Source organism: Panicum virgatum, chromosome 7N (assembly GCF_016808335.1).
Source record: "Panicum virgatum strain AP13 chromosome 7N, P.virgatum_v5, whole genome shotgun sequence".
NCBI classification, from domain to species: Eukaryota; Viridiplantae; Streptophyta; class Magnoliopsida; order Poales; family Poaceae; genus Panicum; species Panicum virgatum.
In genome coordinates this window covers 1,045,001-1,058,528 of record NC_053151.1, presented here as the reverse complement: position 1 = coordinate 1,058,528, position 13,528 = coordinate 1,045,001, and the positions used below count along the sequence as shown (strand labels likewise).

Here is a 13,528-nt window from a genome sequence, read left to right as displayed (position 1 = left end):
GTGTCACCACGCGTCCCAGAGGTGGAAACGCTTTGCACCTGTGGCCACGAACCCAGACCCCAGCAGGTGGTCTGGGACCTCCACGTTGGGCCCGAGGTGGCTTTCGCCAGGCTGCGCTGTTGCTCGCGCGTTACCAAGGCACACAGTGCCGCCGCTGGCGCCGCCCACGCCACGCACGTCAGTCTGCTACGCCAGTTGGAAATGACGACTCAGCCTCGTCCATCATGACGCCTACGCGGTAGACTAACCGTCTACGCCGCAAGCTACGCTACCGTAACAAGCGCCATGCCGATGGGACGGGGCGTTCCTCTCCTCGGTCAGAGAGCCTACAGGGCGACGAAGCTTATCCAGGAAAAGATTCTCGGCCACTGAAGCACCATTAATGCCTCCTGTGCAGTATACTATACATCCACGTTGGGCCCACCTTGCTGAATCTAATTTCGGTAATCCACTTTGCCTTTTGTCTAAGTGAAAATTGATTGACTTGTACTTCTAAGTTAGGTAGTAAATTACTAATGCCAAATGCTCTACCATTTAACAGTACACAAATAGCCAAAACCATCAACGTTTGACATAAATTAGCAGCCTAGCAAGTCCTACTCACAAGTGAGGGAAGAAACAACTACTTCAAGAACATAAGATTGAAAGCAGCAAAGTATAAGTCATTACATCATATCATAGTCATAGACTGGAAACTGTTGAAAATTTCACAACTTGCAAATATTAAATAGGACAAGGGACTGACCGAACACAGGCAAGTCCTTCCCGAACCATGACATGGCAAAAGATTAATCACACCGCTGCGGCGCTTCCTCAAGAAACCCTTCTGCAAGCTTCAAGTAATCACCCATGACACCCTCACTCTCCCCCATCCTTTTTGTTCATGAAACCCTGTGCCAGATTCAGGTAATCCCCAATACCACCACCCTCTGTCTCATCATCACCATGTTTTTCTTCTTGTCATCTTTCTCCTTGCCATACTTCCCTCCACTGGGGCTACTAGTCTTCTTGTACCCCTCATCCTCATATCTCCCCCCAGAATGCCCACTAGGCTTCTTGTAGTCATCTTCGTACCTTCCTCCGTGGGTTCCACCACTGATGTATAATATTCTAAGGTTTTACGGTCACAGAACAGAATGGTAGTTTCTGTTCAGAAACCCAGTCAAATTGGATCTGTCAAAATTTCAAAAGATACCCTAAAAGCAATTGATGCATTGGAATGCACCCAGGCAGCACTACTGGTGGAAATTATAACACACTGAACGCACATACAACAACAACAACAACAAAGCCTTTAAAAAGAATCATCTTTTTAAAGCACATATGGAACAAAAAAGAAAAAAAACAATCATCTTTTACGCGTAAGAGTATTGTCCCTCCAGCTAAAACACAACGAGAATGTCACCTAGGATTCACATAACTCCTAGTGCACCTAAGCGAAAAGTTTGTGGTATGTGTTACATGATCTTGATCCTACCTAGAAACGAGAACTCATTAATATCTTTCAGTTACAAATCACCAGATAATGCCCCGATCATGGTAGTTAAAACCCAGTGCTTCTTCAAGATCTTATTTGATTTTGATGCAGAAATGTTTCTGCTCCATTCAACTTAATACCGTATTCTTGAGAAGACTGTCATAATTCCTGGGTGTTACAGTTCCATGCTTTGTTCTGAAGATTGTTGCTTCGATTCCAGGAAGCTTCATAACTACTGGGACTGGTAAACTCTGTTGATGGTATTCACTATTTAGTGCTTGTGAGAAATCAGAAAGCATCATGAAAACCAGCTAGAGCACATTCTTGTTTTTGTTGTTGGCTGCTGATGGCCCAACCATCTGAACCCGTGCAGGACATGATCACGAGTAGTGGAGCAAAATGTTACTATCGCAGGGCTTCAATGCCAGAACCAAGTCACCATGCCATCATTCAACTACCTTCAAAGTGAACAGAGAAATAAATTTCAGCTTGGTAACAGCAAATGCTGCTAAATACTTAAAAGTAAATACATAGATCAATTCATGGATCCAAATTGCACGGCTGATGACATAATTATGCATTGCAAACATATTCCCAGATGTGTGCTAGTTTAACACGGTTATGCGTTAATTTCATCCTTTGAAACTGGTTACCAAGAAAAATTTAACTAATTACTACCGACTGCTATGGGTGCCAATTCAACAAACTTACACTATTAAATACTTTGGACTTAATGAAGACTACAGGCGACAGAAAATGAGCACACATTGAGAATATATACATTTGATGTTTCTGGCATTATCACCATAACAATAATGGACTGAGTAATCATGGAAGAATTATCAATTTTCAGTATAAACTCTGAAAGGTCCATGGAGAAACAAAAATTAAATTAAACAATACCTAACTTTATTTCTGTGACTTGCATATACTATATTATTTACCCTTTATTTTTTCCTCAATCACATGAAATATGAAGCCGACTATCTCTTCAATCCACATTCTACAACACATGAGCATGTAAATTCATTGTCTGCTAATTTCAGCTATAGTTCATAACTTACTAGTGGCAACTGCTATCATGCATTTACTCTGCTTATATATACAAGCATACTAGTGGCGGCAGCGATCTCCTACTTGGCGGCAGCCAGTGGTTGGGGAGGTGGCGGCGCCATGAGGGGAGGCGGCTGCTAGGGCTAGGGTAAGGTGAGCGGAAGCGAGAGGTCACGGATCGTGACGGTCTCTTGATACCATGATAGCGAGGGAATTCACGCAATATGATTCACTGTATTCCAACGAGAGGATACGTTACATATACAGGCAAGTCACCGCATGATTATCTCCTGATTTATAGAACAATATCAGAGATAGTCAATGGGGATTGCCAGGCGTGATGGCCTGTGATGGCGCAGCCCCAACTCTGGGCGCACATCAAGGAGGCCGGTACCTAGTCAGACTAATGACCAGGACCCCTAGACTAATAGGCAATAGTCTCTACTCTAACACTTATACATTTATGATTTGGATTTTTCAGACTGCTCATACTTAAAACATTGAAAATAGAAACAGTGATGAACAAAGAATATAGTAACAAGCACTACCTGCTGGGCTGAGGTGAGGACGGTTGATCAGGAGAGGAATGAGAGGAACCACCCCTATATGGACCACGCCTTTGCCCATAAAACCCATTAGGCATCACTTCATGTGTCGACCGTGGTATGTCATCACCATCTGCTGCGGAAAGTGGCCCAAGAGAACCAAATTCAATTGGCTCAGATGAGGATGCACCAGGATTTGTGCCTTGGTTCATAGGAGTACACCATAAAAAATGGTGGTCCTGGAGGGCCAGATAAAGCACCAGTACCATTTAAAGTTGTAGATTGTGGTGTATAAACTTCATGCGCTATGTTCCCTTGTTTGTGCATAGAGCTTGCGGATCCAAAAGATTGGCCCTGCACAAGATATTGAGAGCTTGCCTCATGCCTGTACGAGTCATTTCTATAAGTTCGCCGTGGCCTATCAGGCTGACTCTCATCATTGGCCTATCAGACCGCATGCCAGACCTCTCCGACTGGCTACGTCCATAGCTGCGGTTTGGGTTTCGTTGTTTTGAGTTTATCCAGCCTCCTTCCTTGTCACCATAATCACTCCTGTCACCATTATAACCCCCTCTGTAGTTTCTTGAATTTGAGTGCCGATCCCTATACGGAACCTTCTGAACAGAAACCACATAATTGACGGCTTAGTATTTCGCAGTCCACACTAATAATTTCATAAATCATTGCTTAATAAATCTCTATTGAAAAAAAAAAGAAATCACTGTGCCTAGAGGAAGAGAAGGTAGAACTATATAAAGAAAACCTACCACACCCATATTCCAAATATATCTTAATTCAATTATGAAAATAACTCATTAATTTTTTTTCATATCCCACAATTAGACATAATACACATAGCTGATGATTCTTTGTCATGATTAAACACTCTAAACATTGCATTAAGTTTAAGACCTCCATGCACATCCCTATGGGGCTACAAATCATTATCAATGTGGCTAGGGCCTAGACAATCTTATCATCAAAATTTTGAAGCTTATTAATGAGCTGGCTAAAATATTACTGTTTGTTTTACGAAGTTGTTACAATGAAGGGGATGCAGTCTAGGTTGGCCATAAAGAAGCTCCGCCCTCAATGCCAAGTTATGATGCTATGATTTCAGTCCGTTTCAAGACTATGACTCACAAGCTTATCTGGACTTCTGGAGTGCATCTGTGCATACTCCTTATAGTGCTCAAAGCGCCAAAATTGTTTCTAGCACAAGCTTCAGGATAATTGCACAGCTGGATCCGACAAAACTGTTTCTAGCATACGAGCTTCAGAATGAACTACTCCGACTTATAATAATTAAAACAAGGTAGCACAGACTTATTTTCACCAATAAGCGACTCAAAGATAGCAACATGACAGAAAACAGTCTGCTGCTTGTGTCCATACTCTGGAGCCCAAGCTCTATGATATACATTACGACGTAAAGGGAATCTTTCCATGAATCTAACAGGTAGAGTTAAAAATCTTATTAGCAAGTAAAAACTTAAATTTACCAAAGTGATATAGCAGAATCCAACTATGAATAGTTACAATCTTCAGTTTAGCAATTGAATCATTTAAAGAGGCGCTCCATGAAAAAGAAGGATTTGGCTACATCGGATAATAATTTATAGTAACTCAGTAGGAAAACCGCCCATGCATCAACGTTTAAATCAGTACAAACTTTTGACAAGTACAGTTACGTTGGTGTTGCTTACCCACATATAAAAAATGTACTGCTTATAATACCATAAATGATCAAGCTTGTAAAGTTTCCATTTTTCTAATATACTATTACTAAAAAGTTGTCTAAGCATGAGATAAGACACTGAAAGATATTTTGTATTCTTACAGGATTTGGAAAGTAGGTTCCTGTGCCTCCACGGTATCTTGGTGCATCTTCTCCATAGTTATGGAGAACGCCAGTACTTCTTTGCGTAGATTGTTGCAGAGGTATCACAGGAAATAATCGTTGACCAGGGTGGACCATCTGTGCCCAGTTAGCATTTGCTGCAGGACGTCTTGCAGGCCCATCCCATGCACCATGGGATTGCAAATACATTTGTGGGACCGGAAAAGGGTATAGAACAGGACCTACAGGACGAGCAGGACCTACAGGACGAGCATTCTGGCAGAGTCGCCCATACTGCAAATTGTGCCAATGGCTAATGAAATCACTGCTCAAGATGTCAGGATTGTGTTCCCTGGATGGCTCAGTCATAGTACTGCATGATGCTGTTGAGGTAGCATAGGAATCTGGTTGGTCAACATCATTGAGCAAACTAAAACTTTGACCCGCAATATTGGCAGAAAGCTGATCAATTCCTTCGCTTCTCTCAAACTGGGGACCACAACCATCGCTATTCCGTGGAGCATAAGGGAGCACAACAAAAGGAACTGGTGGACCTGTTGGAACAGTCAGTCCAGAGCTATCAGCTTGCCTCTGCTGTGGGGAACCAATAAGAAAAGGTGCAAACACAGGATTAGGCATGCCGGTTTGAGTTGGATAAACATCATTTTCTACTTGACTAGTTCGTGATTGTGTTTGAAAAGAATCAGGCCCTGCTACTATCTCAGAAGCTTCATTAACTGTATGGTGCTGGGCATGAGAAATAGAAGGATTAACTGTTGTTGGCGGAGCATGACAATGTAGGTCACTTTTCTGTATTGACTGAGAAGAAGGATCAGGATAACTATGACAAACTCCAGTGAGATTATCTTGATCTGCATGAAGATTGTCCTGATTAGCAAGAAGCTTAGGACTTTCAACTTTTTTCTTGAATGCTGTTACACTTTTGTGACTGTTTGACACTACAGTAGGAACAACTTTCATAGGCTGCACATCAACCAGACTTTGGGTAGGCACATCAGGACGACTACCACTCCCATATCTTATCCATGTATTTGTGAAAAACTGATTCAATTCAATAACTAAATTTTCTTTAGGACATTCAAGTAACTTTCCAAGCCTTTTCGCCCCATATGCAAAAGCACTGCGTATTCTAAACAAATTGCCTGCAGAACAAAATGTCAACTCAACAGGTGAAACATTTTTGTTGTTCTTGTACAGATAAAACATCCCATAGAACGTAACAAAAGCAAAGATTATTGTGTTCAATTCACTAATAAATTGATTTAAAGTAGGTTTGTAAGGTACCTTTGCTGACACTTCTTCCAAGATTATTGTTTGTGCGTAAAGGATCAATAATATTGAAGTGTTTGGAAACAAATGGTTGACCCTTATTCTCCTGGGTGCGAGGCACAACTCCATACGCAACACTACAGGTATCCAGGAAGGACTTGTTCAGCAACAATTCACCACTATCCATCCGCGGAGCTTCAGCTGCATGATATAACATTAATGATCAAAAACAACAACCACTGATCTACCAAAACAAAGTGACAGGTATATATTACCTGTCATATCTGGAAGTGAACTTATAGGAACTGGGCCCCACAAGCTCAAACAAAATTTCTCCCAATCAAAGTTGCTGAAAAATTCTAAGAAACGGTACAAAACCTGCACATGCATAAACAGAAAATAAGAATTGGCTTCATGTCAGGATATCCGAAAGACAAGAGAGTAAGTCACCTTAAGATGTCCAGTAAAAGAATTGTTGAATACATGAAATATGTACAGAACCAGCATCTCCAATGCGTAAGTAGATATAAGGCCATGGTGAGCTCCAAGAATACGACTCTCATAGAAACACCATGCCTTTATCAATATGATACTCCGCTTGAATAGATGATTTCGGCTGATCAAGTTGTCGATATATTGAAATGCAGAAACATTAGAAGAGGTACAGACAGAAAAATCAAGCATATTTGAACAAGGTACTAGACGCAACAAGCACAGTTATTCAACTCAATATAAATTTCTTACAGTATTAACATACAAATGGTAAACTTTGACCAACTTGTCTGCATATACAAATAAAGCTAGATTTTGAAAATAAGAACACACCTCTTCAAGAAAACAAAGTGTACATAGTCCACCAACTTGATTAAATGAGATGTCGACAACAATGTTTTCCACAATACACTTAATAATCTTGACCTGTGCAGGATACATGAAAAAACACAAATGAATGAAAAAAATAATCCAAGTGTCAAATCATTAAGGGTGTCATTATCCCAAAAATAAGATAAGGTAGGGGAGTGAGAAAATGGCATCGGGTGCATGTTATGTAAAAAGAAGTGTCTTCAAATGCATAATCCTCCAAAATCATAGGGAAAAATACCTCTGCCTGAATATACTGGACTTCTTTTACATGAAATTCAGCATTTTCACTCTTCTCTTCACGCTCCAATGCATCCTGGACAAGGTTTGCCCAAATCTCTTTTAATTCTTCACTATTACCAAAAGCAGTGACATCAATATCTCCATCAGGTAAGTAAGTCTTGAGAGGGACTGAACCAAAGGTAAAAACCTGTAGAGATAACAAGATCAACTCTCTGTCAAGCACATTTAATCAACTGAATAATTGAACACTGAAGATAAGGACAAGGATCTTCCAAAATGCTAGGGCAAAATTCCCCTTACATGCATAAGACTTACAGAAAAGTCTATTTCAATCATCCAATCCAAGAAACATGAAATAAGGTAAAAGTGGTGACTCAATACACCTGCTAGGCGGTATACCAAATGCCCACCAGACAAGCCATGATTGGCATTCACATATTGCTATGGTTTATGACTACCAAACAGGAATTACTAGAACTCTTCTGGCTAAGACATGCAAGTTTTTCATTTTATACTATTGGCAGAGACCAGCTCTGTGGTTCGACAAAACTTCAGTAACATGGTACCATGGTTCCGCTAGGCGCTAGGCGGATTCTAGGCGCTGACCCTCAGCCTAGAGCCTAGGCGGGATTAATCGCACCTAGGCGTTGCTAGGCGTTCTATATCCATTCATATTTTACCTACAAAAGTCTATTAGAAAAGAAAAAGCAGGACACATATGGGCCAAATATTACATAAAAAGCCCATAAAACAGCCCAAGCCCAATTTGTAGCAAACTTATCTACCTCATCAACCCTATCCCTTCCATCCCGACCCCAACCCTATCCCTTCCATCCCGACCGCGGCGCCGGTCAGGGACCCCGTCCCAGCCTCCTCCGCGCCGCCGCCGCCCCCGCCCCCGCCTCCTCCGCGCCGTTCGCCACCTCCGCCGACCCCGTCCCCGCCGCCTCCGCTCCGGTCGCCACCTCCGCCGCCCCCTTCCCCGCCTCCTCCGCGCCAGTCGCCACCTCCGCCGCCCCCGTCCCCGCCTCCTCCGCGCCGGTCGCCACCTCCGCCGCCCCTGTCCCTGCTTCTCTGCGCCAGTCGCCACCTCCGCCCGCCTAGATGGGCGACTACCCCCATAGGCGAGGCGACGGGCTTCGCCCAGCGCGTAGTCGCGCCTAATCGCCGGCTAATCGACGCCTAGCGGAACAGGGCATGGTACTGGAAGTGTGCAACGCCCCATTGTTAGGATTATTGTACAGCCTCCATTGATTGGTTTAGTTTCCATAACCCTAGGACATCCTTGCCTAATCTAGAGATCAGTCTAAGCACCCCTAGGGTGCATGCACGTCAACAGGTCTGTGCGGCAGCCAAAACCAAGGCCCAGTGGGCTGTCTACAATACTTCTAACATCCATGTCACAGGAATACATATAAATACGGAAATACAGTTCGACTACACAATGTCCAGAATCTCTATTCCTACTCTTCACCTAACTGACTTTATTTTGCCAATCATCCCCACTGTTTGAAACTTGATGATTCTAAACAGGTTGTCAAATATCAGATGTGCAAGCATGGGTGTCATGTGACCAGCACCCAGTGTTTTAAAGGCGGTAAGGCGAGGCGAGGCCAGCTGGGTATGCCTGGACGCCTAGGCAGCGCCTAGGCGACAAGGCGCCACTTTAACCCAAGGCGAGCTGGGTCTGCCTGGACGCCTAGGCGACGCCTTTGAAACACTGCCAGCACCCCTCCTTTTCTTCTGTAACAACAGGCCACCATTTCCAACGAGCTCTCGCTCCAGACAAACATTTGAGAAACAGAATGAGAAGTATCGCATATTGACTATTGCCCTCTATGCAGAGCAACCATTTAGTTTAGTCATTTTAACAGTCTCATCTATCCATCCACACATCAGTCCTCCCCAGTCCCCACCATATACAAGAGCCTTCTACTATCCCTATTACTACCTGCGGGGAGCAATCGGACCACTTTGGTATCCAGGTACAATACCTGGCACGAGAGGCAGTTCATGATAAGTCGCTGCACGTAGTGGTAGACGGCGAGCCTCCGGCCCTCGGAGTGCTCGTTGGGCTGGATGCGCGCGATCAGCTCCGCCGTGCGGCCCTCCACGACCGCCCAGCGCTCGGGGTCGAGCCGCCGCGTCACTCCGGCGGATGCATTGGGCAGGAGCCCGTTGGGCACCATCCCCATGCGCGTGCCAACCAATGCACCCTCCACCTCCATCTGGTGGAGGCAAAACCCTAGACCCTGACACCAGCAGCAGCCGATCGCGGAGCCCCCCCAGCAGCGGGCTACAGCGGCGACGGAGCAGCCGTCCCTGGCGCGAATCGAGCCGGGTCAGTGGAGCACCGAGAGGTGGGCGTGCAGAAAAGCTAGCGCCAGGGATGGATCGACGCGGTCGTGGGGAGACGGAGCGGCGGCGGCGATGAGGGAAGGGGCCAGCGCCTCGTCGGGGGTTTGATTTGGGAAGGTGGGGCGGAGACAGGAGACGTGCGGTGCCGGTGCGGTCGGTCTTTGGTTTGGGCCTCGCGGGGATGTGCCGAGGAAGACTTCGATGAGGCGTGCCCGCGTGGGCAAAGTGTGCTTTGGGCTCGAGGTCTCGAGCAGGTGCAGCTGCCGTGCTACGCGGTCGAGACTGGAGCGTGTTGAATGGGTTTTTTGGATTTTAAGAAGTTTTGCTTTGCGATTGGATTGTATTCATATGTAAAACCTAATTCTTAATTATTTATTAGGGCATACAGATCTGATGACAACTTAAATATTCGATATATTGAAACACAATTATGATTCGAAACATTAGTAATTGATGGTCATTCCTATATATAAATCCATATAATTTGAATGTACTAAAGAATAATTTGAATTGGAAACACTTCAAATCCATATTACGTCTACCTCTGCATTCATATTCATCCACATGTTATACATTATAAAGATAGGAATGTACATATTATTGTGATTAATTTAGTAGTTGCTAAGAATTTCTCTAACAGCTGACGATATTCTTTTGTCATATATGGAGGAGGGAGAGTGAGAGACCGAGAAAAAGAAGCTCGCTAGCATGTCAACAAGAGCTGAACATTGAGTAAACGATATTTTTATCTCTTTCTCCCACGTCCTTCCATGCACAATTCCAGATTTTCCATACATAATTTAGTAATGATTTCACCAGCGCTGTTGAGAACGATCTAACTATAGCGGCGTTGCGATTATGATTGTAGCAATCCATCAGCAGCTACGACAGGTACAACAACTTTAATAGTTTTAGTCGGGCAAAACCATACGCAACATCCGCAGCATGAGTATCTAGGGTGCAGCTGCATCATAAACCGTCGAAAGAAACAAATTGACACTAAGAGTAGAAAATATTTCCAATAAAAATTAAAAACTTTTCTCACTTGCACTATTTGATTACATGCCATGCTCGCACGTCACCTTCTCTCCCACCTTTCCTTTTCCGGCACTTATCTCCCGTCTATAAAGCCACCTCTCCGAGTGGTCTATTTCTAGCATGCGTGAGTAGCCACACTGCCGTTGCAGAAGACCAACCCCGCTACTGCTCCCCTGCCCCCTCCCCCCGCACCCCCCGTTCTGGCGCCGCTCTTTGCCTCTGTCACCGTCATCCACCACCGCCGCTAATCTCCTCACCATTCCACTTTTGGTCCGAGCTCTCCTGCCACCGACCTAGTCTGGCCACCATCTCTCGCTGCCCCGGTAGGCTGTGCCCTCGCCGTCCCACCTCGCAGCTATTTCGACCAGTCCCACTGTCGATCCGACAACCTCCCGACGATCCTTTGTAGATCTATCCCCTTAGAACGCAGCAATCCCAAACCCTAACCAGGTGGCGGCGGCGGCGGATCCTAACGATGTCGCGGATTGCAGTCGCAGGTGTTGAATAGATTCCCTAGTCTCTCCCATCTTCCCCCTTGCACCCTTGCCACGAAAAATGATTTTAACGGCGACAACATGCATGCTACTTCATTGCCAACAAGTTGAGCCGACGAACGGATCCCCTCCACAGTCAAGGCCATAGAGTTGGGTCCACCTGGTATTCAAGGGTATTCATTGAATACCTATTATTTTTAAAAATATCTGTATGTGTATTGAACAAAAAATTGACATCAAGCCCCTTCTCAAAATGGGCCAAACAACCCAAAAATCAGCCTAGACCTCTCCCCCGTATTGATATTCATATTTTGATATGTTGATCATTTAGTACGTCTATTATCTATATGTTGAACAATTTATATTATCGATACTCAATTATGCGCTACTAATATGTACTTTGAACTGTCAATTTTTTGCGCTACTTGAAATTTCGAATACCCATCTCTTAATGCTGCCACCGGCCATCGGTGGTAGGAGAGACTCTGCCTCCCACTAAGGAAAAAGTCTTATTTACCTCTCTAAACTATGGGTCGAGTTTACATTTCCACCTTGAACTCGAAAACCGGGTATTTTGCCACCTCAAACTCGCGATACCGTACATATGACCTCCCTAGGTGGTTTTTCTTAGTGATTTTCCTCCTTTTCTTTTATATTTATTTTGGATGGATCTTTTAAAAATTGTAGTAAATCATAAAAAATAATAATACAACAGAAAATTAAATTTTATTGGACTCTATGTAAGTAGATCTATGCAGTGAACATATGATATGATATAATTTATAAAAAAATATATTTTTACTTTTAGATATATACTTTTTTTACATTAATTTAATTCAATTATGGTGAAATTTTTATGGTGAGCTAATAATTACATTCTTGAGCTGCAGTAAACATGGTCATTGGATCACTTATTTTTGAGAAACTGAAGATTCTGATATAGCTTGAAATTAAACTCCAAAATCTATAACTGAGGCCTACATGATCCAATGAGCATGAAAGTTTTACTACAGCTCAATCATTTAACGAATAGACCACCATAAAAATTTCACAATAATTGAACCACAAAAAATGTGGATATAAATTGATTAAATAAAAGTGTATATCTAAAGTAAAAATATTTTTTACTAAATTATATCGTATCATATGTTCATTACATATATCTAGTTACGTGGAGTACAACAAAATTGAATTTTCCATTTTTGTTATATTTTTGTGATTTACTATGATTTTTCAAAATTTCATTTAAAATAAACATAAAAGAAAAGGAGGAAAACCAATAATAGAAACTACCTACGGAGGTCATACATCCGGTATTGCGAATTTGAAAAGGCAAAATATCTGATTTTTGAGTTTAGGGCGAAAATATAAATTTGACCCATAGTCCAGAGAAGTAAATAGAACTTTTTCACTCCCCGAATCCCGAATTCCGGCTAGTACATTCAAAAACTTAACCAGCACTACCACACATCGCGACCTTAGCAAGTTCATCAATACAGACGGGGTCTCACACAAAGTCATGATATCGAACACAACCCCGTCCGTCGTCCTTATATTGATAACAGAAAGTAAACAAGCAATTCCTATAGAGCTCGCGAGTGACAGGCAATCACTCGATTTTTACCGGTCCTATAAGCTTAGCAATTATTCGAATTCAGGTCTAGTGTTCAGTACATAGGTGCCTAGGATCATGCATCTAGGGTTTCAATTCAAATCCTAAGAACTGTAAATGCACAAGTAAGTAATAACAATAAATGATAATAATTTGAAATATAGGTTATGTCCGGGGCTTGCCTTCTCGGTAGTCACTAACTATTTCAGCCCTGGGCTCTTCCGAACTTTGGTCCGGGGCTTCAGTTAGTACGACGGCGTGCACTTGGACTTCTGGATCACCTCCGTCAGACTCCGGGATCAGCTCGTACGTCCCGTCAGTTAACACCGAAGTATCTATATGTGATGCAAGAACAGTATTATAAACACACTCATATCACGATAAAGTTGTAGTTTAACAAATAGCAAACAATCGTACTACATGGGCAATCGTTTATAGAGTAGATAACTAACACATCTAACTACACAAGGCATCATGATCAACGGCACAAAAGAAGCTTACTAACTTTATAAACAAGTGGTAGTTGTTTCCTATAGCAAGTAAAATATGGTTTGCTAATAAATCAACCACTCAGCACACAATCAGTAGTAAAATAAGAAAAAATTAGATTAAACAGAAGGTAAACAGAGTGATCTACCCTGAAAATTTCATACGAAAACATGCAGCAATTTATTCAGGAAAAATCATTTATTCAGAAAACTCCTAGAACAAGATTGA

At 42.9% G+C, this 13,528-nt stretch overlaps 1 pseudogene; it reads right to left on the bottom strand.

Moving 5' to 3' along the window:
- Window positions 1-1,058: 1,058 nt before the first annotated feature.
- Window positions 1,059-9,552, bottom strand: LOC120681730 (annotated as a pseudogene).
- Window positions 9,553-13,528: the final 3,976 nt, after the last annotated feature.